At 41.4% G+C, this 23,589-nt stretch overlaps 1 protein-coding gene across 1 annotated transcript in view; it reads left to right on the top strand.

Moving 5' to 3' along the window:
- Positions 1-995: 995 nt before the first annotated feature.
- Positions 996-23,589, top strand: part of CYSLTR1 (cysteinyl leukotriene receptor 1) — a 29,728-nt gene continuing 7,134 nt past the window's right edge. The window contains exons 1-2 of the mRNA XM_081964142.1: positions 996-1,262; positions 21,398-21,541. The gene's annotated coding sequence lies outside the window, so the exon portion shown is untranslated. The remainder of the gene's footprint in view (positions 1,263-21,397; positions 21,542-23,589) is intronic.

Genomic DNA, 23,589 nt, shown 5'->3' with positions numbered 1-23,589 from the left:
GGCAAAAGATATTGGAAAATGATTCAATCATGGTTGGAACAAATGGTGGGAGACCAAATTTTGTTTAAACCAGAACTTTTCTCCTAGGCATAATACCGGAGGGGTTTAAGAAAAATGTACTCTATCTAATTATACATGTACTAACTGCGGCTCGTATAACTTTTGCGCAGTATTGGAAAAAAGAAAATACACCATCAGGGCTAGATATAATCAGAAAAGTGTTGGCCTGTGCAGAAGCAGATAGTCTCACTCTTGAACTTAAAAATAAAGGGGAATCAGAATATTTTGAAGTCTGGAACAGATTTTATGATTGGTATAAGACAAAGTGACAAGACTGGAACAAACTATATATTGTGATTGGACAGAAAGATAGATAATGCACTAAGTAGGCTAATAGTTAATGGTTGAGACTAATTGTGTATAATGTGAATGTATGGTCACTTCGACTCTGTGGTACTGCATTGTTTTAAATGTAAAAATAATAAAAATATATTTTAAAAAACAGTAGACAGTTTAAGGTTGAAGCTATGAGGGTTTGAGGATGTAACAAAAGAGTCAGATAGTGCATTCCATGCATTGACCACTCTGTTGCTGAAGTCATATTTTCCGAAATCAAGTTTGGAGCAGTTTACCTTGAGTTTGTATCTATTGCGTGCTGGTGTATTATTGTGGTTGAATCGAGCCTCTCTCTTGAGAGAGAAAAATGTAGCTTTCTTTTTGGCCAGATTGCCAAACTCCTACAACAAACAACCCTAATATAATTAGCCAACAAGTGAAGACAGGTAGGTTATATGAAGAAACTCAGGGACTCTGCATTTTACCCAAAACATGTTGAAACATAATGGAGAAAGCTTGGCTGAATGAAGCAATCCGTTCTTACTACTGTACGGACTATCTCTTTTTGAAAGGACTTGGCCCCTCCCTAGTCAAGGGAATAAGGAGGGGCTTCGGTGGCTTTTCTTTTTAAACGGAGCTGAGCTGCATCTACTAGCTGAGTCTGTTCAGAACTTTCTCTCTTCCTAGGACTGAGGAAATAGCAGCTTCTTTTTAATGGCCAGCTAATTTCGCTGATGTCTTTCTCATCAATCCGGAAAGGCAGATTTTCTTCTGTCTAGTTTTTTTTTTCTCTCTCCCTCCCCTGGAACTGAATTCATTTTTTTCCCACGATATCACTTTGTGTCTGGACGTGGAAGCTCACCTGCTGCTTAGCTTGTGGAAGGGAAGGAGAAGCTTCCAGGGACAGCTGTCCACACACCTTGCAAGTAAGTCATTTTGCTGCAATTAGAAGCCTTCCTCCTGACTTTAGCGAAGTTGCAATCTTTGGGAAACTTTTACCGTTGGGGAGAGAATGGGCCGGGGTGGGTTTATGTTTCCTTCATTGATGTTTTTCTTTGCCAAGTAGAATGCGTTCTATTTATTTGGTCCATTCTTCTGCCCAGTGATGGTTGAGATCAGATGGTTGAGGTGATGGTTTATATGAGATGGTTGAGATGAGATGGTTGAGATGAGATGGTTGAGATGATGGTTGAGATCTGTTGGTTGAGATGAGATGGTTGAGATGCACTACCTGACACTGTGGTTTCTTCTCCAAACCCCCAAAACTTTAAACTTTAGACTGTCTATTGTTCACCTCACTCCATTCTTAAGAGGTCTGTAAGCATAAGAGCACCAAAGTACCTGCTATCCCTGTCCTAATATTCCCTTGTATTCGTATTCATTTCATGTATTCATAATCATATCTATACTTATATCTGTTATCTAATTCATGCTTGATGAAATAAAACAAATTTCAAAAATAAAAATAAGGCATCCATGAATAAGGTAGACTTAAGCAGAGAAAAAAATGGAGTCTTGGCGCAGGAAAGGTGCTATGCTATGAGCTGAATTTCTCTACTATTGCTTTCATTGGTGGGTTATCTTCCCTCCCCCCCTCCCAAAAAAAGAGGAAGTGTTTTTAGAATCGGGGACTGATCTCTCCCCATTAAGAGAGAGATGCTTGTTTGTGTTTTAGACTCTCCATCTGCAGAATCTCCAGAACAATTTAAGCACCTGAAGGCACTTACTTTGGAGCACGTGAATGCCTGAAACCTGCTTTGCAAAGGCTGATGGTTCTTGCACAATCCTTTTTACAACCGCTATATCATTATTCCTTTACTGAATGGGAGAGAGATTCCTCTGCCTTCCAATGCACAAGTTATGAATCATATCATCCCATTCGGTGCCTTACGACTTGATTCAACTCAATCCAATTAATATTAGGAATCTCATACTTATCGCATTTGGCATGACATTAACCTGTGCCCTTATGGTGGTGGGGGGGAGTAGGGGATGTTAAAAGTTTTGCTTACCAAATTGATGATTCCATGAGAGTTAGTGCTTGTCCCTGTCACATCTGAGAGGGCATGGATCCTGCAGGCTGACCAGCATCCCTCCCTTCGTGTGTCTCCATGAATAAGGAAAGACAAAAAAATTGCTACTGGTTTGTTTGTTTTTTGCCTACCTTTAACTTCTAGCCTGACTTGTTTCCCTATTTTAAATGGAGCTTGGAGACTTTGGCATTCTGCCTATGTCAATCCATTCACTCTTTCTACAAAGCTTTTGTTGATTTACTAGATGAGAAGAGGAAGGAATAATTGAAGGTGTTAGAAGTTGCATTGCAAAATAAATATTTCTGGAACTCAGTCTGGTGTTCTGAAGCTATTCTCTAAGGCGGGCACGCAGTGGCTCAGTGGCTAAGACGCTGAGCTTGTCAATCAGAAAGGTCGGCAGTTTGGCGGTTCGAATCCCTAGCACCACATAAGGGAGTGACCTCCTGTTACTTGTCCCCAGCTTCTGCCAACCTAGCAGTTCAAAAGCATGTTAAAATGCATGTAGAAAAATAGGGACCACCTTTTGGTGGGAAGGTAACAGTGTTCTGTGCGCCTTCCGCATTTAGTCATGCCGGCCACATGACCACGGAGATGTCTTTGGAGATGATGCCCCCTAGAGTCAGGAATGACTAGTACATATGTGCAAGGGGAACATTTACTTTTAAGGCAGGGGTGTCCACCCTTGGCAACCTTGATGTCCCGTTGTTTCAGAATCTCATCCGTCTTTTTCTGCCTCCTTATCAGCTTTTAGAGCAAGGGTGTCCAACCTTGGCAACTTTAAGGCTTGTGTGGACTAAAGTTGCCAAGCTCCCAGAATACCCCAAACAACTCCATTCTGGGAGCTGAAGTCCACAAGCCTTAAACTTGCCAAGGTTGGACACCCTTGCTCTAAAAGCTGATAAGGAGGCAGAAAAAGATGGATGAGATTTTGAAACAACTGGCCATCAAGGTAGGAATAGATGGCGCTTCAGTGGTACTTGAGAGACAGTTTAGGATTTTCATCTGAAGATTAGAAGGGAAGTATTGAGGTCTTGCTTTTTTGCACATAGACCTAATATGGATCCATGGGGAACTAAGGCTCTTTCAGCCATAAGTTATCCTCAGTTTTCAGGTATAATGAACATAGCTGTACACTCCGGCTGGAAAGTCACTATGGTCCAATAGGTTTGGTTTCATCCAGGAAGGTCTAGTTTGATTAATTCCCAACCCTGCCCTGAAGATGATTGGAATCTTTACATTTAACTAATCTAGCAGGATGCAATAGAGATTTGAAATTAGATTTTTTTGTATCCATAAGAACCAAAATGGTAGATCCTACTTTCAGATAACACACTGGAGAAGGGAGACATTTGTAATAGATTTTGGCATGTATTTTGGCTAGGTCTCAGACCAGACCAATTTGGTCCAATTGTAAGACTTATCAAGACTACAGAACGGCCCCAAACTGTCTGGATGGCACCATGATGCTCTGAAAGTTTGTTTGTTTTTTTAATTTCTAAAAGCTTCAGAAAGCCATGCATTATGCCAAGTTAGAAATCATGTTATTTTCAGCGTTTTACCTTGGAAAAATGGAAAAGACTGATGCACACATGTCCACCTTTTATTAGGCACTCTCACTTTTTAATAGTAGCCAAGTAAATTTTGCAGGCTCAAAGCAATGTGTCAGCTGATGAAAGCTGGCTGGCCATCATTCAACATTTGCATTCCTCCAACTGTTGTGATGCAATTCTCCAGTCAAAACCTGCATGCACAACTACATTCCAGGAAAAATAATAATGCTAAATATATTAGAGAAATTGTCTGTGTGTGTGTGTGTGGGTGTAGGTGTGTGTTTTCCACAAAATATCTATGCACAGAGAAACAGGCAAGAAAGCTTTGTGCAAAAGTAGAAAATTGAACTGTACTGAACTGAAGGACAGTTCACATGGGGGGGAGATCAAAATCAATGGATTTATAAATGATTTAATAGATGCATTAATACGTTAAAGAATTGAATAAAATAATTTATGAATAAGCCTTCATAAAACATTCTGTAATGAGGTTAGATATTTGCCCAAAGAGACCTCTTGACATTTCTTTGGTGCAATCCAGCTCTAATCCAGCAATTGCTTAGCTCAGCCATTGCAACATTTTGTGATTTTTAAAACTCAGTGTGGTCTCTTCTTTCTCTTCTGCATTCATTGGTGACCTTGCCTTGAGCAAAGCTTTCCAGTTGACATCACAGCTCCTGAGAAGACATGGGGAAGTGAGAACGCGTTATACAGGAACAGTCTAAAGTTGGACTTAGGGACCCAAAGCTTGCTTACCTGTTTTAGAATCATAGACTCAAAAGGCTGGAAAGGACCTTGGAGGTCTTCTAGTCCGATCACCAAAAGCCTTTCCACCATCTATTTTCCAAGGCACCCGAAGGCCAGACAAGGAACAATGGATGGAAACTATTCAAGGAGAGATTCAACCTAGAAATAAGGAGGAACTTTCTGACAGTGAGAACAAACAACCAATGGAACATACTTTGCCTTTGGATGTTGTGGGAGCTTCATCACTGGAGACTTTCAAGAAGAGATTGGACTGCCATCTGTCAGAAATGGTGTAGGGTCTCCTGCTTGGGGGGAGGGTTGGACTAGATGACCTACAAGCTCCCTTCGAACTCTGTTAATCTGCTAAACTCTCAGACAAATGGTGGTCAAATCTTTTCTTTTTGTTAAAAAGTTTTTTATTTTTCTCTTTCAAATTCATTCACAAATATACCCTCTTATAATTACTATTTAATATTTATCTATTCATCATTAATCTTTATCATTATTTTCTTACAAATATATAGAATACAATTTGGGTCACTTTCTTGCTACCCCATGCCTCCATCTTATTTTGCTCCTTCTATCTTCTCAATCACCCTTCTCTGCCTTCTTCTTTCCTCCTCTCCTTCCTCCTTTCTTCTTCCCCTCCCTTTCCCCCTCCTCCTCTCTTCTCCTCCTCCTCCTTTCCCTCTGTCCCATTCTTAATTCCCCTCACTTCCTCTGCTTTACCCTTTCTTCCTTTCCCTCCTCATCCTTCCTCCTTTCCGTTGTTGCCCTTGCTTATTTACTTTCTCTGATGGGTTTTCAGAGATCCCAACTTTATATTTTCATACAAATAATGTTCTTTGTTACATTTTATTTCTAATAATAATTCCAATCTTGTCTTGAAAACCTCCAGCGATGGAACACCCACAACTCTTCTAGCCCTACATGTAAAATTGAACAAATGATAAAAAGGAGTTACGTAGTTTCCCTACATATAAGTGTTATCCTCTGGTGAGGAAAACCACCACTGGGGATTCTCCTTAATGTTTGATAGAACAACAAGGGACCGAAGAGGGAGTGTCTATTTACTTGTCAATGGTGCTGATTAATATCTCTTTAGCACGGAAGTTTATCTTAACAAATTCCACACCCAACCTTATTTAAATTCTGGTAACTATTTACAGATCTCTTTTCACTGTGCTTAGAATTGCATACTTCTTCCACCTGTATCTTTCCATCTTTAAATAACGGATGGGCTTATCTTGCTCACAGTTTGACTGTATATTACATAAGTTGTATTTCTGTCCTTTGTATATAGCTTTCTTTTATTTTATGTTTGTGCCTCTTCACTTATTATTTTTCGTATGTTGTGATTGACCATGTTGTTCAATTAGCAGCTTCAATTATCATTTTTAACGATACAGATTCTTGATTTCCCCCCCCCCAATAATGGCATACCCAATTAGCAAAATAGTATTTAAACTTTAAAAAAGCACACAAATGAGAAAACCTCCAACAAGCTAAAAATGTGAGCCAAAAAAAAGGAAAGAAGAAAAATAAATAAATAAACTGCCTTATGTTTTATATTTATCAATAGCTACTGATCTATTAATAAAAACACTATGGGTAATTCCATCAGTACAAATATTATTGCAAAATATTACAAATATGAACTGCAGTAACTGTGACCGTTTTGCTAAACTTCCTTTTTCTTAATCTGGCTGCCTATTTTTGTTTTTTGTTTTGTAACTTTACTGATTTGTGCTGCCTTCATGTTCCAGTGTGATTGTCAATCTTTTATATAGTTTCACAACTGCATTCAAGATCCTTGCTACAATCTCTAGCCTGTTTTAGTTTACGTGTTCCTTGTTTCCTACTTTGTTTCCTTGTTCTCCTCCTCCTCCTCCTCCTCCTCCTCCTCCTCCTCCTCCTCCTCCTCCTCCTCCTCCTCCTCCTCCTCCTCTCCACAAAGCCTTCTCCCATTTAGCACTGATGATGTTACCTAGTTGGGTAATGAAATGTCTGCAAGAAGACAACAAAGATCACAGAGTACCAAGAATCATACAGTCCTCCTCCTCCTCTTCCTCCATCACCACCTCCTCCTCCTCCTCTTCTTCTTCCTGTTCTTCCTGTTCTTCCTCTTCCTCTTCTTTGTCTTCTTCTTCTTCTTCTTCTTCTTCTTCTTCTTCTTCTTCTTCTTCTTCTTCTTCTTCTTCTTCTTCTTCTTCTTCCTCCTCCTCCTCCTCCTCCTCCTCCTCCTCCTCCTCCTCCCCTCCTCCTCCTCCTCTCCACAAAGCCTTCTCCCATCTAGCACTGATGATGTTACCTAGTTGGGTAATGAAACGTCTGCAAGAAAAAAACCAAGTTCAAAGAGCACCAAGGATGACACAGTCCTCCTCCTCCTCCTCCTCCTCCTCCTCTTCTTCTTCCTCCTCTTCCTCCTCCTCCTCCTCCACTCCACAAACCCTTCTCCCTTCTAGCACTGACAATGTTGCCTACTTGGGCAATGAAACATCTGCAAGAAAACAGCCAAGTTCAGAGAACATCAAGGACTCCACATTGACAGATGACTGCCCAAAATTGTAATCTTCAATTGGAAAAAAAAAACCTATCAGTTTATATTTTCCATAAAGCAAGACGGGAAAATGATCCAATTGCGCACTAATCTTTTCATAGACAGAGGGCCTCTGAATTCAGTCACAGTATACTGTAGATAACACTAAATCAAATGTTTGGTTTGGCTTTTCATAATCTCTTCTCCATTTTAGGAAGTTTTCTTCCTAAATGGTAAAAACAGTTGCTTTTAGTGTTTGTGTGCAGGGGGGGAGGGACGACAATTTCTGTTTAAAAAGACAACATGTGTCTTCGCAAAGTATATCCGGCAGCAGGTCTCATCCATTACCTCTTTTGACCGCTGGATTAAAACTAAAGACAACAGTTGGATGAACATCTGGATAACCACTTATTGCTCATCCCTGACTAATTACAGGACGGTTCATACCAGGGGTGAAATCCAGCAGGTTTTTGACAGGTCGTGGAAATTTTGAGTAGTTTGGAGAACCGGCAAATGCCACCTCTGGCTGAACCCAGAGTGGGGAGGGAATGGGGATTTTGCAGTATCCTTCCCCTGCCACTCCTACTAAGCCACACCATGCCCACCAAGCTACTCCCACAGAGCCAGTAGTCAAAACATTTCAATTTCACCACTGGCTGATACTCAGGCTAACCCATTTACTGGGCTCTGATAATGCGTTGAGCCAGATCAGTTACAAACCTAATGACTTAGTTTGCTTAACATGCTAAGACTGGCGAGTTTTCAGCCTTAGTCAGATCAGTTACAAATCCAGTGGCTTAGCTTGCTTTAACATAGTCAGCTAGGCCAGTCGTTTTATCGCTTGCGATGTTCTGTAAAAGCAGAAATCTGATTAGCTCAGGGGTGAAATCAACTTATCTTCGCTACCGGTTCGCAAATGTGAGCTCGCGTGCTCAGTGCTTTCCGTGCAGGTGTGGGCTTCAAATTTTTTTACTACCAGTTCAGTGGGCGTGGCTAGATGGGGGACATGTGACTGAGTGGGCATGGCCAACTTGACGTCACTCATGCACACTCAGTCACCTGACCCACCACCATCAACCCACGCCCGCTGAAGCAGTGGCAAAAGGCTTTGAGGGGGGGGACGCGCCAGACTGGGGCTCTTTGCTGTCTTTTTTTGGGAGGGGGATTCCCCAGAGCGCCTTAATTTTGTTCTGTGGGCTCCCTCACAGGAACTTCTCTTTCTGGCCCACAAGCAGAGAACAAGGTTGCTACCTGCCCCCCTCCTTTCTCTCAGTCTCCGCATCGCTGCCCATTGCCAACTCGATTCCGCACAAAGCGGGCTTTGCAGGATGCCATAAGCCATCTTGATCAGGCGGTGTGCTGCTCCAAGATGCCAGCACCCTGAAGAGGTCCGTGCAGGACTCTGCCGGATGCAAAGTACGGCACGAGGGGCAGAAGCTCCCAAACCCAGCGGTGCAATGTAACTCCAGCAGCAGCAGAGGGCAGCCACTTGGGATCGGGCTGCCACGGGGCCCTCGCGTGCAACGCCCGCTGCCCTGTCCCCACCCCGATCCCAATCAGTTGGGTGCTGCTGCTGCTGGAGCTGCGTTGCCCCGCTGGGTTTGAACTGGTTGAATTTCATCCCTGGATTAACTTCTGATTAATCAGAAAATAGGTCAATTCAGCAATCAGTTTAAGTAGGTTATTGGAACTCAGCCGTTATGTAAACTGTCAATTACAGCACCCAGAGGTGTTGTAACTCAACAGGATGTTGAGGCCTCAAACTGGGTGAAATCTACCAAAGTTGTTTGTGCACCTTCTAAAAAAATTTCAAAAGTTGTTCTCACCTTTTCGTTTTGAATGTGGAAGGAAATGCACGACAACTGACTCACACTTATGACAGGTTGCAATGCCCCGGGGTCATGCGACCCACCTTCTGACAAGCAAAGCCAGGGGCGGGGGGGAAACCAGATTCACTTAACAACGAAGTTACTAATTTAACAACGGCAGTGATTCAGTTAGCAAACGTGACAAGAAAAGTCCTAAAATGGGGGCAAAACTCACTTAACAAAATAGGTTTCAGGATCAGTTATGATTGTAACTCGAGCTTTACCTGTATAGGACTGGATCTTTTAAAGTACAGGTAGTCCTCGACTTATAACAGTTCATTTAGTGACTGTTTGAAGTTACAGTGGCACTGAAAAGAGTGACTTAGAACTGTTTTTCACACTTACCACTATTTTTTAAATATTTTATTAAAGGTTTTGACACATTTTACAAATATTACCCCTTCCCCTTCCCACCCTCTGACCCCCCCTCCTCCCAACCTCCCAGAGCAAAATACAGGGTATAAACATTTAGCAATCATGCACTAACATAAGCTAACTGATTTTGACATCCTACCTCCTCTTGTGCTTTAATTCCCCTTTTGTTAAACTAATTTTAGGTAAATTGTAACATTCTTTGTGCCTTCACTCATAAGCTAATTGAAATTTCCTAGTCCGATATTTATTTTGAATATAGTCAATCCATCTTCTCCATTCCAACTTATATTTCTCATCCAAATGGTCCTTCAAATATGCTGTGATTTTGGCCATCTCTGCTAGATTTACTATTTTTAGCGTCCATTCTTGAATAGTAGGCAACTCTTCCTTCTTCCAGTACTGCGCCACCAACAATCTTGCTGCCGTCGTTAAGTTCACACTTACCACTATTGTACCCTGTTTCCCCGAAAATACGACCTCCCCGGATAATAAGCCCAATCAGGCTTTTGAGCATGCGCTAAAATAAGCCCTCCCCGAAAAAATTGCAACACAGCAGCAGCCATGAGGTGACCACGCTCGCCGCCTCCTGCACCTCAAAAATAATAAGACCAAGCACTTATTTTTGGGGGGGTCTTATTTTTAGGGAAACACGGGTAGCATCCCCACAGTCACGTGATCAAAATTCAGACCTTTGGAAACGGATTCGTATTTACGACCGTTGTAGTGTCTTGTAGTAAGGTGACCAACCGTCCTCCTTTAGGGAGGACAGTCCTTCTTTTGTAAGTTTTATCCTCCCTCGAAAAGTGTCCTCCTACATGTCCTCCTTTTCGATATTTGAAGACTAATCTGTTGCGCGTTATGTGACGTATTTGTATTTGACATGACAATTCGTCAAGGCTCGGTATAGTGCAGTATAAGATGCTATTATGAGACGCATGCACTCCGTATGGGAGACCTTGAGAGAGAGCGTCGCGTGCAAGTGGCTTTGTTTACTTCTTACCGAAACACGACACGGCACATACACACGCAGTAGACTGAGATTGAGATTGAATGTTGATACTGCAGCACTTGCCGTAAAATTCAATATGAAGGATATTTCTTGTTCAGATATTTCCAATATATTGTTAGAAGATGATACATTGGCAAAAAATATTAATTCAATGGAAAAGTACTCATTTAAATAATAATTAACAGGCATGTAAGCATAATTACAATAAAATGTTACAAATGTTTTTATTATGCATATATCATATTTTAGTGTATTATTGTTGCAATGAATAAAATATTTCTTTTATTTACGATATTTTTTTCCCAATTTATTTGTCCTCCTTTTCATTGTAAAAATGTTGGTCACCTTACTTGTAGTCACCTGATCCTCTTTTGCAACTTCTGACAAGCAGAGTCAATGTGGGGGGGGGGGCAGGTTCACTTAACAACCAGGTTACTAACCTAACACTTGCAGTGATTCGCTTAACAACCGTGGGCACGAAAAGTCATAAAATGGGGCAAAATTCACTGAACAAGCGTCTCGCTTAGCAACACGAGTGTTGGCTTTAATCATTGTGGATGCAAGGACTACCTGGGTACCTAATTTCAATGAGATTTAGAAATGATCCAAGGTCACTTTTTTTTTTCGTTCGGGCAGATTTTATTTATTTTATTTGTTTTATTTGTTTTAATTTCGTTCGGGCAGATTTTATTTATTTTATTTGTTTTATTTGTTTTAATTTGTCAACAAGTACAAGGAAATAAGTAGGCACAAATAAATGGATATAAATAAGCAAAACATAGCCATAAACACATAAAAAGAGTGCATATCAATGGGACAGTGGGACAGGGACGGTAGGCATGCTGGTGCACTTATGCACTCCCTTTTAGGGACCTCTTAAGAAATGTGTAAGGTCCACAGTGGACAGCTTAAGATAAAAGGTATGGGGATTAGAAGAACTAACAACAAGATCGGGGAGCATGTTCCACATATTTACTACTCTACTGCTGAAATCATTTTTCCTGCAATCAAGATTAGAAGGGATTACATTTGCTTTGTATCTATGGATAGCCCTTGTGTTTATTGCAGTTGAAGTGAAAATAGTCATTAACAGGTAGGACAGGTTGTGGCAGATAATCTTGTGCACTAAGCTCAAGTCGGAACGTAGACGGCGTAGTTCAAGGTTATCCAGGCCTAAAATTTCAAGCCTGTGGTGGGTTCCGGATCCCGTTGCATCCGGTGTGGTGCAACGGGGCCCGGCGTCCACCACATGCACGCATGCAGCATGCATGCAGTGCTCACATGTGTACTTACCGCCTGCGATGCTCCAGCTGCTCAATGGAGCGTCGCACAGGCAGCGTATACTCCTTGCGTGTGTGCGAAAGCCCCGATCGGCTCAAATATAGGTAAGGAGGGCGGGCACTGTACCGGAACGGTACCTGGTTCTCCCAGCAGGCACTGGTAGGTACGTATCCCACCACTGGCCTGGTGGTATACGGAATTTTATTACGAGCAGAGGAGTTGAGTACTCTTCTTGTAAAACATTTAGTGGCTACTTTCTAGAAAACGGCCTCCAGAATTCACAAGCCATGCACGGCCTCTTTCTCAGTTGCACACCCGAGATATAAGCCTTCCCAGACTGAAACAAGAGTGGGTTTTTAGCCTAAGATGATGCTGAAAAATATTTCCAGTTGCCCAACTGGGTTATTTCCCTGCAAAATGACCTTTTCTGATCCAGCCTTAGTCTCAGGGTGCTTGACAACTCCCCCCCCCCCCCCCCCGCAAGATCTCTTAGTCACTCTTTTAAGTAGACTTTATTGCAACACGTATCTGCAAATAGTAATTATGAAAGGCTGGCATGATTTCAGCCCTTGCCAAAAATACACTGAATAACACACACACACACACACACACACACAAACATACACAAAACAGACACTATTATCTGTCAAATTAATCTTCATTATGGTCACAGGCCAGCTTAATAACATTGTTCATATATACAAGTTCTTATATGGTATATATCTGGAATATGTCTCAGCAGTCTTTTTGACCTAAGGTTTTTCAAAAGCAGCATTGCTCAATAATGTGAAATGCAATGAAGTGTGTTCAAGAGATCACATTGGATGAGGGTTTTTACAACTTCAAAACACTTATACTGTGAGTGTTAACACTTGTAAATTATCAGTGTTATCACTTATAACTCTAACTCTCCAGTAGATAATTTGTTTGATTTTTGTTTTGTTTTGTTTTGCCATGGTGCTTCATGATACTAACCTTAAGAGACTTTTCTTGCTTTCCCATCTAACGGTGATAGTTTGACAGGCTGCTTTCTTTGATTTAGATATCATGCTATCAATATTCAATTTTAGCTATATGTCTGTCTAAAAAGGAAGAGAGAGAGAGAGAGAGAGAATAGAATAGAATAACAGAGTTGCAAGGGATCTTGGAGGTCTTCTAGTCCAACCCCCTGCTGAGGCAGGAAAGCCCACACCACTTCAGATAAATGGTTATCCAACATCTTCTTAAGTGTTGGAGCATTCACAACTTCTGGAGGCGAGTTGAGAGAGGGGGAGGAGAGAGAGGTGTGTGAGAGAGAGATGAGAGAGAGAGAAGAGAAAGAAATAGAAAGAGAGGAGAGACAGAGACAGAAAATAAAAGTGTTGTACGTGCCTTACTGACGCTATTAAAAATTAATTGGATCTACATTGCCAAAGGCCCATTCCCAGAGAGTAGATAATAATAAGTCAGAAATGTCAAATAATCTGCTAGAGGAAAAATTACACAGATTCCAGTCGCAGGCTTTCCACATTGGACTGATACAGCTTGGTTTGCCTGAAAAAACTTAGTGTAATGATCTTCAGTATGAAAGAGAGTTCAGTCCTTATTTCACCTCTTCCTGTTGAGTCTACAGGTCAGAAAGGAGGATAGACTAGATCTGAGAAAACCAAAAAAGGTTAAATATTTACATATTTATGATTTATCCCTTTCCTTTCACTGGCCATATTTGCCCGACTCAAACAATGCTAGAGAAACAAAACGTTTTATTTGCTGCCCATCCTACCCCAAGGCATTTACCTCTAACCATAAAAGGGGCTTGGAGGAATGGAATTGCTCTGTTTGAAATTATAAGCCTGATCTCATTTTTGGAATGTCTTTGATGCTTTCCCTTAATGAGCCTGCAGAAAGGGCAAGTAAGCATGCTATGAGTACATTGTAGGGATGCGGTGGCTCAATGGCTAAGATGCTGAGCTTGTCGATCAGAAAGGTAGGCAGTTCGGCGGTTTGAATCCCTAGCACCGTGTAACAGAGTGAGCTCCTGTTAATTGTCCCAGCTTCTGCCAACCTAGCAGTTTGAAAGCACATTAAAAATGCAAGTAGAAAAATAGGAGCCACCTTTGGTGGGAAGGTAACAGCATTCCGGGGGCCTTCGGCGTTTAGCCATGCCGGCCACATGACCCCAGAGACGTCTTCGGACAGCTCTGGCTCTTCGGCTTTGAAACGGAGATGAGCACTGCCCCCTAGAGTCAGGAACGACTAGTGCACATGTGAGAGGGGAACTTTTACCTTTACCTATATAATGCAAAACTATGCTCATTAACAAAATATATTTTATTCTATTAGTAAAACTACCCAATGCTGCTTAGCTTTCCTAATTTTTGATGCTGTTAAATGAAATATCTCTCTGTCCAACGTCAAAATAAATTGAATGTAAAAGTTTATACGCTATCTCTAATTCTTTCCAAACTGCGTTTTCTATAGTTTCAGTACCCTGCATTCTGAAATTCGAAACTGTTTTTCAATCCCTTGTCAATCACATTTCTTTTTTAAAAAATCCTTTTTTAGACTGGTGGAATTAAGCTAGGCATTCAAGAAACTAAACTTTTCACCCAACGAGATCAATAGACAGAGTAATAGAGTCAAATTGATTCCTTAGGTTTGATCCTGAATCATTGTTTTTGATTCCATATTATTGCTTGGATCTTTCTACTTCCACTCAATCTCTAGACAAAGATGGGTAACATCCCACTTCCAGGTGTTGCTCTTAGCATCCTTGACCATCTCCACAGATGTAATTCAGCAACATCTGCATGTGGAAAAGGCCGCAGGTCCCTAGATAACAGGGAATTGGCTGAATATATCATGTTTCCCCAAAAATAAGACAGGGACTTATTTTCTTTTGACCCTAAAAATAAGCACTTGGCCTTATTTTCAGGGAGGTCTTATTATTTTTGAGGTGCAGGAGGCAGCGAACGTAGTCACCTTATGGACATTGCTGTGTTGCAATATTTTCGGGGAGGGCTTATTTTAGCGCATGCGCTCAAAGGTCCAATTGGGCTTATTATCCGGGGAGGTCTTATTTTCAGGGAAACGGGGTAGAACTTCAGAGCTGACCAAGTGATCATTTAGGATGTTGCCGAGATCCCTTCCTTCCGTTGTACATTAATGATCCATCAACTATTAAATTATTCTTGGCTTGCAAACTATTTTGTGCTTTAATCCTGACAATGCATATAAAGAGCTTGCTGAAAACAGTTGATCCAATAGCTGGCGATGTTCAATTAAGAAGACAGACTGTTTGTGAAATGACTGGCTACAGTTACTAGCAGAATGCACATCAAAGATTGTTTATGGAGCAACCACATTAGGCATCAGATTGCAAATGATGATGAAGGCGATGTTTGTGAAGCATTGTATGATTACAGTGTGGGCAAAAATGTTTCAGAACCAACACTACCAGATGCACAACACAACTAAAGACAGTATGTACATTCACATTTAATTTGGGGGGGGGGTCAAATTAAATGAGGGATTGGAGGCTAAGATGTATGAAGAACAGTTGCAGGAATTGGGTAAGTCTAGTTTTAAGAACAGAAGGACTGGGGTGACATGGTAACAGTGTTCCAATATCTGAGGGGCTGCCACAGAGAGGAAGGGGTCAAGCTATTCTCCAAAGCACCCAAAGGCCAGACAAGGAATAATGGATGGAAACTGATCAAGGAGAGATTCAACCTACAAATAAGGAGGAATTTCCTGACAGTGAGAACAATTAATCAGTGGAACAACTTGCCTTCAAAAGTTGTAGGTGCTTCATCACTGGAGGCTTTTAAGAAGAGAGTGGGCAACCATTTGTCTGAAATGTTATAGGCCCATGATGGAGAACCTATGGCACGCATGCCCAAAGCGGCACATGGAGCCACATCGGCTGGCGCACACAGCATCACCCATTCATCTTCCGGGTTTTTGGTGTCCATGCATGTATGATGATCAGCTGGCCAGTAGGTGCAGCAGTGCCAGACACAGGAAGAGCTGGTTTTCTGTTATCCAGCGGGAGCATGCGTGCCAGCCAGCTGATCATCGCATGGGCATGAGCTCCAATAACCAATGGCTGGTGTGCATGTGCCCACCGGAAACAGGAAGTGCATTTTCCGGCATGTGTATGCTCCCTTGGCAGCTCCTCTTCCGGGTTGCATCCCAGATCAGCACTTGGTGACAAAAAGGTTTGCCATCACTGTTATAGGCTCTCCTACATGAGCAGGGGGGGTGGACTAGACGACCTCCAAGGACCCTTTCATCTCGCTTATTCTTTTATTCTGTTTGTTAGTCTATTAAGTGCCGCTGATTGCTACACAATTCATGACCTACTAGCCATAAGGGGCAGTAAGGTATAGATACTTACTTTGCATCTGCTTCCTTTTAATCTATGAAATAGCTAATTAGAGGTTTTTCCCTTCTCTCATTCTTTCCAGGCAAATAAATGCATAGAGAACACATGTTTGGGAGTGTCTTCCTAAGAGGATAGACATACTTAGCTGCTAAGCTTTGATGATCCCTGTGATTTATTCCCCGAAAATAATTTTCCTTTCCGATCTTATTTCGAAATTTGCTTTGAGATTAGGTTCTGAGGCGCAGGAATGTTGACACTCAGGGAAAATACTTCAAACTCCCACAGCATCTATCCCATAAATCTAGCACGGTTAAAGCAAAAATGTAAAGAAGTAGGAGAATAAAATGTCCAATGTAAAGTACTCCTGTGTATCTCTGTGTAGAGCTTCAAGAGGTTTGCCGTGGGTGCCTTGCATTGGGCATTCATTTGAGCAGATGTGGGGAAAGCATGAATGTCTTCATATTTATTCTCATTTGATCAGCTACACAGAGGTGACATTGTGTTTTGTTTGTTCATTTTATTTTAGCGGTCACTTTAGCGTTCTATGCCCATAGATTGCAGGAGGGAGATTGATAAGAGTCCAAATGGCAAGAATCATATTTTTGACAAATGCCAGATGTTTTACAGACCCTACTGCAGCAGGAAATTAGTTGCAGGAAACAAGGTATATACGTTAGAAATACAAGGGCATAATATATGTCTGTTACAGAAAACAAATGTTTACATGTATGTGTTAGAAAGGTTTACAGAATAACAAATAACAAGTTTCTACTAATTCTATTCTGGTATATTATATTCTGGTATTCCTTTATTAGAATAGAATAGAATAGAATAGAATAGAATAGAATAGAATAGAATAGAATAGAATAGAATAGAATTCTTTATTGGCCAAGTGTGATTGGACACACAAGGCATTTTTCTTTGGTGCAGATTCTCTCAGTGTACATAAAAAGAATCATAAGATACAACACTTAATGATAGTCACACGGTACAAATAAGCAATCAGGAAACAATCAATATCAATATAAAGGATACAAGCAACAAAGTTACAGTCCTGCAGTCATAAATGGGAGGAGATAGGTGATAGGAATGATGAGAAGACTAATAGTAATAGTAATACAGCCTTAGTGAATAGTTTGACAGTGGTGAGGAAATTATTTGTTTAGCAGAGTGATGGCATTCGGGGAAAAACTGTTCTTGTGTCTAGTTGTCTTGGTGTGCAGTGCTCTACAGTGCCATTTTGAGGGTAGGAGTTGATTCACCTTCAGTATACAGGTAGTCCCAGTTGACACTTTTGTTCCGTGACCATTCAAAGTTACAATGGTTCTATATGGGGAGACTTATGACCATTCCTCAAAGTTGTGGCTGTTTTGGAATCCCAGTGGACCATACGGTCCTGATGCAGGAGCGTGGCAACCAGCTTCCAATTATGACGGACACAGCATCTTACAGTCATATAATTATTAAGAACCGCAGTGGCGCAGTGGTTAGAGTGCAGTACTGCAGGCTACTTCTGCTGACTGTCGGCTGCTTGCAATCTGGCAGTTCGAATCTCACCAGGCTCAAGGTTGACTCAGCCTTCCATCCTTCCGAGGTGGGTAAAATGAGGACCCAGATCGTTGGGGGCAATATGATGCGTTTGTAAACTGCTTAGAGAGGGAGGGCTGTAAAGCACTGTAAAGCGGTAGGTAAGTCTAGGTGCTATGGTTATTATCATTCCCATTCATTATCGCTTACCTTCAGTGCCCACAAAGCCAATGGGGAAGCCAGCAGCAAGCCACAAATGGATGCTGCAGCCATGCTGGATTCGTCTTAACAATGGCAACTGGGATTACTGGAGCTGCCGTCATAAGTCAGCCCAGTCACATGACATTGTGGCTTATGATTGTGTCTCTTAGCAACAGATTTGCCAGTCTCAATTACCATCCTTAAGTGAGGAGTACTTGTAATTATTCTATTATAAAAGTATTTTTTGTACCCATAGGAAGTGAACCCCACTGACTGCATTAATGTTTATTTCCAGCTAAGTGCACGTAGAAGTACAATGCATCCTAAGATTATTCTTTAATTTTAATTAAGACTCTTCTAAATAAGACAAAATTGGAATCCAACATGAAATTCATTCATATATATAATCCATATATATTCATATATATAATTTTCTACTCTAACTTTTAAGTTTTATTCTATGCTTAGCTCTCATTCCCCCCCCCCCAATGGTTTGAGGGTGGTTTTTTTTTTTGTATTTAAAGATCGCTGAATAATTGTTTTTATGCCAAGCATTTTTGTTTGTTTGTTTTTTGTTTAAACCTTTACTCATTTCTCGCTTTCTTATTCAAATAAATGCTGAAGTTTCTTACAACAGTGATCAAAATCATGTTATCAGGAAATTCAACAGCAGATAGCGATTGCACGTAGCTAACAGAAGTATCGCTTAGATAAATTTCTGAGGGGCCAGGTAGATTTAAAACTCAGCAAATAAACAGAGCGTGAAACATTTTGGGGTCTGCCTTAAACTTTCCATAAAACGATTGTGTTTCTATTATGCAGCTGGGAAGATCTTAAGATTGGCACATTGTTCCTGCGAGATGCTGTTCCGGTTTTCATTGTTGTTTCAGCTGGCCAGAAGGACATGTTCACAGTCTTTCCTAGCAAAACCCCTGCTGTGCTTCTGGCTATAATCAGGGACATCCCAAGGAGCCAATTAGGGAGCTGAAAAGCATTTTTGAAGCAATTGGATTAATCTGTGATCTAATTAAAACTAGGAAATGAGATCATTACTGCAGGCTACTTCTGCTGATCATGGTCAGCAGTTTTGCAGTTTGAATCTCACCAGGCTCAAGGTTGACCTTCCCTCCCTCCCTCCCTCCCTCCCTCCCTCCCTTCCTTCTTCCCTTTCTCATTTTCCTTCCTGTGGCACAGTGGTTAGAATGCCTTATTGCAGGCTGACTCTGCCCATTGCCAGGAGTTCAATTCTCATCGGCTCAAGGTTGACTCATCCTTCCATCCTTCCGAGGTCAGTAAAATGAGGACCCAGATTGTTGGGGGCAAGAGGCTGACTCTGTAAACTGCTAAGAGAGGGCTGTAAAGCAGTATGAAGTGGAAAATAAACCTAAGTGCTATTGTTATTCCTTCCTTCCCTCCTTCCTTCCTTCCTTCCTCCCTCCCTTCTTCCCTTTCTCATTTTCCTTCCTAGTGGCACAGTGGTTAGAATGCCGTATTGTAGGCAGAATCTGCCCATTGCCAGGAGTTTGAGTCTCACTGGCTCAAAGTTGACTCAGCCTTCCAGCCTTTCAAGGTTGGTAAAATGAGGCCCCAGATTGTTGGGGGCAAGATACTGACTCCGTAAACCACTTAGAGAGGGCTGTGAAGTGGTATATAATTCTAAGTGCTATTGCTACTACTATCATGCAAAAAAAAAACCAATAACAACCCTCCACTGAAATCCAAGCTCATAATCCACAGCCTTGCCTCATTAAAATGTATGTATGTATGTTCAGATAATCGTCGAATTACAAACATTTGATTAGTGTCTGTTTGAAATTACAACAGCACTAAAAAAAGTGACTCATGACTGTTGTATCACGAAGGTCACATGATCAAAATTTAGACTCTTTGCAAGTGTCATGTATTTATGATGGCTGCAGTGTCCCGAGGTGATGGGATCACCTTTTGTGACCTTCTGACAGGCAAATCAATGGGGAAGCCAGATTCACTTAATGTAGCAAGAAAGATTTCGGGGATGGGAGAAAATTCACTTAATGCTCTTGTAGATTCTGGAAGAAGAAGTGATTGGAGCCTGATCAAAGCTTAAATTTTATTTAACATAATTTAAATGTGGATGACATTAACTATCAATTTAATGGAGCGGTCTCCATCTGATTAGTCTCCATGGATGGAATAATATTAACCCACCGTCACATTGTGAAGTACGGTACATTCGACAGAACTGGGTGAGACACTGGAGGCAACAGGCAAGTCCTTTCTACGGGGTCAGGCTCTTTAGCAGCAGCTGCCAAATAAATATAATTCTTTCCATGCACAAAAACTTCTTTAACAAGATTTATTGACATGAAAAGGATGGAGTTACAAGAATTTCAGCTGTTGAGTATTTCACACTGGGAATCAACTTATTTCATAATAAAAATATTCCAAGAATGTCAATAAAGGGCAATTTTTACATGAGGCTGTCTTCCTTTGGAAGATGTCCTTAGGGCAAAAGCATATCCAGACTTATCAAACTGTTTAAAGATCAAGGACCATGAAAAGATAGCATGGTAAATAGCACACCCTTCACCTGGTCATACACGCCTCAGCCTCTGCTGGATACATGCCGTTTCCTTTCAAAATCCTAATACCATATTTTTCGGAGTATAAGATGCACTTTTTGCACCCTAAAAGAGGCTGAAAATTTGGGTGCTTCTTATACTCTGAATGTAGCTTTTTGGAAGTTTTTTTTTTAGCCCTAATAAGTGAAGCGATGGATGCAGACAAATCATAGAAGATTGGAAGAGTCACTTGTTAGCACCTTATTAGGGCTGAAAAAAAGCTTCAAATGTTTGCAAGAGCTGGGCTGGTTTGTTGATTCAGCTTTGTTACATTTTTACAGGTGTGAAGTGCATTTAGCTGAATGCCCCGACATCTAGTTAAGCTTATTAAGAGTTTTCCCAGGCTGCCTTGGGAAAGAAAAAAAGTGGCAAAAGGTGTCATTTTACTATAGTATTGTGTTTGCTTGCTTTTCTGGTTTTATGGGAATAAAAATGAATACCTGGTAGGCAGAATTGGTTCACCCTATTTTCCTCCCCAAAAACTAAGGTGCGTCTTATACTCTGGGGCGTCTTATACTCTGAAAAATACGGTAATTGTTTTTACTTATGTTCTGATATTTGTAAATTAATAGCTACCTAACAATTCAGTCATCTCTTTTCTCCATGTGTTTGGTGATATATTTTTGACCTTAAGAGTGATGTGTTAATAAGTGAGATCAATTAATGAATGGAAAAGCTTGCCTCCTTGAGTTTTGGGGTGCTCCATCACTGGATATTTTCAAGAAAAGATTGGATATCCATTTGCTCCGGACTACTGTCTTGGGCATGGGCTTAGACTGGAAAACCTCCAAGCTCCCATTGAGGCCTATGATTCTTTGATTCTAAGCGTTGTAGTTAATCCTACATCTTCTTTTTTATCCATACGTGATCAGAGTTTTACACAAACACATACACACATAAATAGATTTTTGAAATGTAATTATTCACCTTTGTTTTCATTGTGCTTTTTGTTGTTTACTTTTAAGGAACAACAGGATGAGTTTAGATGTCTACACGATGACTGCATGATTATTCAAGTAGACTTCTTGGGTCGATCTTCCAGAACGGAGCCTTCACCATCATCAAATTAATCCCAGCAAATTCACAGACCATCTGAAGTTGAGCTGTTGGTATGAAAGCTCTCATTGAAGAAGAATTCTTGATGCCTTGTTTTAAAGAATACCATGGCAACGTATTACTTAAATTAGAATCAACAGGAAAATCAAATGCCAGCTAGTAATAATGAAAGAACTGCTTTGAACAAGAAGATGTAAACAACTATGTGATAAGGGGTTCTTTAGAAAAGACAGCTCAACTTGGGGAGGTTTCCTAGAAAACTGCTTCGACCAGTCGAAAACTAAAGTTAGGCCAAATATAGTCAGATTATTCTTCTTTTCTTTTTCTTTTTTGCTAGCATGCTATCTCCAAAATTTCACTAGTTCTATTTGGATGTTTCAGAGGTCAACTCTAAAACTTCCAGTCTAAGATCCAGACAACCCACTGGGCACAGTTAAAAGGGAAGTTTATGATTCAGCATGGCTCAAATTAGAAGCTTGCACAATCTGTGCAAACAGAAGACTTTAAACCTAAATAGGGTTTGCAAGTAAAGACTTACTTAGTTCAGGATAGTTTCCCTCTCTCACCTCCTCCGGCTTCTTTAACAGTTCCACCAAGATGTCAAGAAAGCAATATTCTATTGTGCTAATATGGTGACGCAGTGGCTCAGTGGCTAAGATGCTGAGCTTGTCAATCAGAAAGGTCGGCAGTTTGGCGGTTCGAATCCCTAGCGCTGCATAACAGAGTGAGCTCCCATTACTTGTCCCAGCTTCTGCCAACCTAGCAGTTTGAAAGCACGTAAAAATACAAGTAGAAAAATAGGGACCCCCTTTGGTGGGAAGGTAACAGTATTCTGTGTGCCTTTGACGTTTAGTCATGCCGGGCACATGACCATGGAGAAGTCTTCGGACAGCGCTGGCTCTTCGGCTTTGAAACAGAGATGACCACCGCCCCCTAGAGTCGGGAACGACTAGCACATATGTGCGAGGGGAACCTTTACTTTTATTGAGCTAATGGAGGGGTGTCAAGCTTGATTTCATTGAGGGCTGCATCAAGTCGTGTTTGACCTTGAGGGACCGGAGGGGGGGGCATGGCCAGGGGGGGCATGGCCAGCTCGATGTCACTCATGTCAGGGGAACCTGTGGTGGCCCAAGCACTCTGCCAGTGAAAATGGGCTCCTGAGCTCCGTTTTCGGCTGCAACAGGCCTCCTGCAACCCTCTGCCAGCAAAAATGGAGCTTGGGAGGGCCATATGTGTTTTCACTGGCAGAGGCACTCTGGGCCGGTCCTTCGCTGTTTCCAGCGGGTCAGATTTAAGCACCCTGTGGGCTGGATCCAGCCCACAGGCCTTGAGTTTGACACCCCTGAGCTAACGGATGTGCTGTGCAGCTACCATTTAGATATCAAGATTTAAGTCAGAAGCCTTTTTTGGCATCCTGTCACAGGTTGCTCACAACTGTAATCCACGGAAAGGACCTGGTTTCTGACTTTGGCTATGTTGAATATTCCCCCACCACCACCACTATATTGCTTTTCTACAAAATCACACACATGCACTACACAAACACTCCTGTTCCATCTGAGTGACTCAGAGATACATCCGTGCCTTCTTCCTTTCATCGCCTCTGCTAGTCTGCAGCCTCCCTGATTCTCCTCACTCAGAAGCAGGAAAACAGCAGAAAGATGGAGAGATGGGTTGGGTTGGGTTGGGTTGGTCAAGGGGGTTAGCGGGAAGCAACCTTTTCCTCCCACCAGTTGCAAAAAAATAATAGCACGAAATTCTGATGAAGGAAGGAAAGTTGGCACCTGAACCTTGAATCCTGTCCGGACTAATTCAAAGCTAAAATGTATCATCTCATTTCCTGAAAGTTTTCTACCCTTGAATTCTCAAGGGTACAAAACCTTGAGGAAGTGTGCTGACACATTTTAGCTTAGAATTAGTCCGGACATCCTCCTTGTCTGCAAAAAAACGCCTAGAAGAGTATTTGAAGGCTCTCAAGGTGTTCTTCTTTTACTTTTAGAGTAGAGTAGAGTAGAGTAGAGTAGAGTAGAATACAATACACTAGACTAGACTAGACTAGATACAATAGATTTGACTAGACTAGACTGGACTGGACTGGACT

Source organism: Natrix helvetica (genome assembly GCF_964273705.1).
Source record: "Natrix helvetica genome assembly, chromosome: 11".
Lineage (NCBI taxonomy): Eukaryota > Metazoa > Chordata > Lepidosauria > Squamata > Natricidae > Natrix > Natrix helvetica.
Note: the sequence above shows the minus strand (reverse complement) of the source record. Positions and strands in the feature narration are given on the sequence as shown.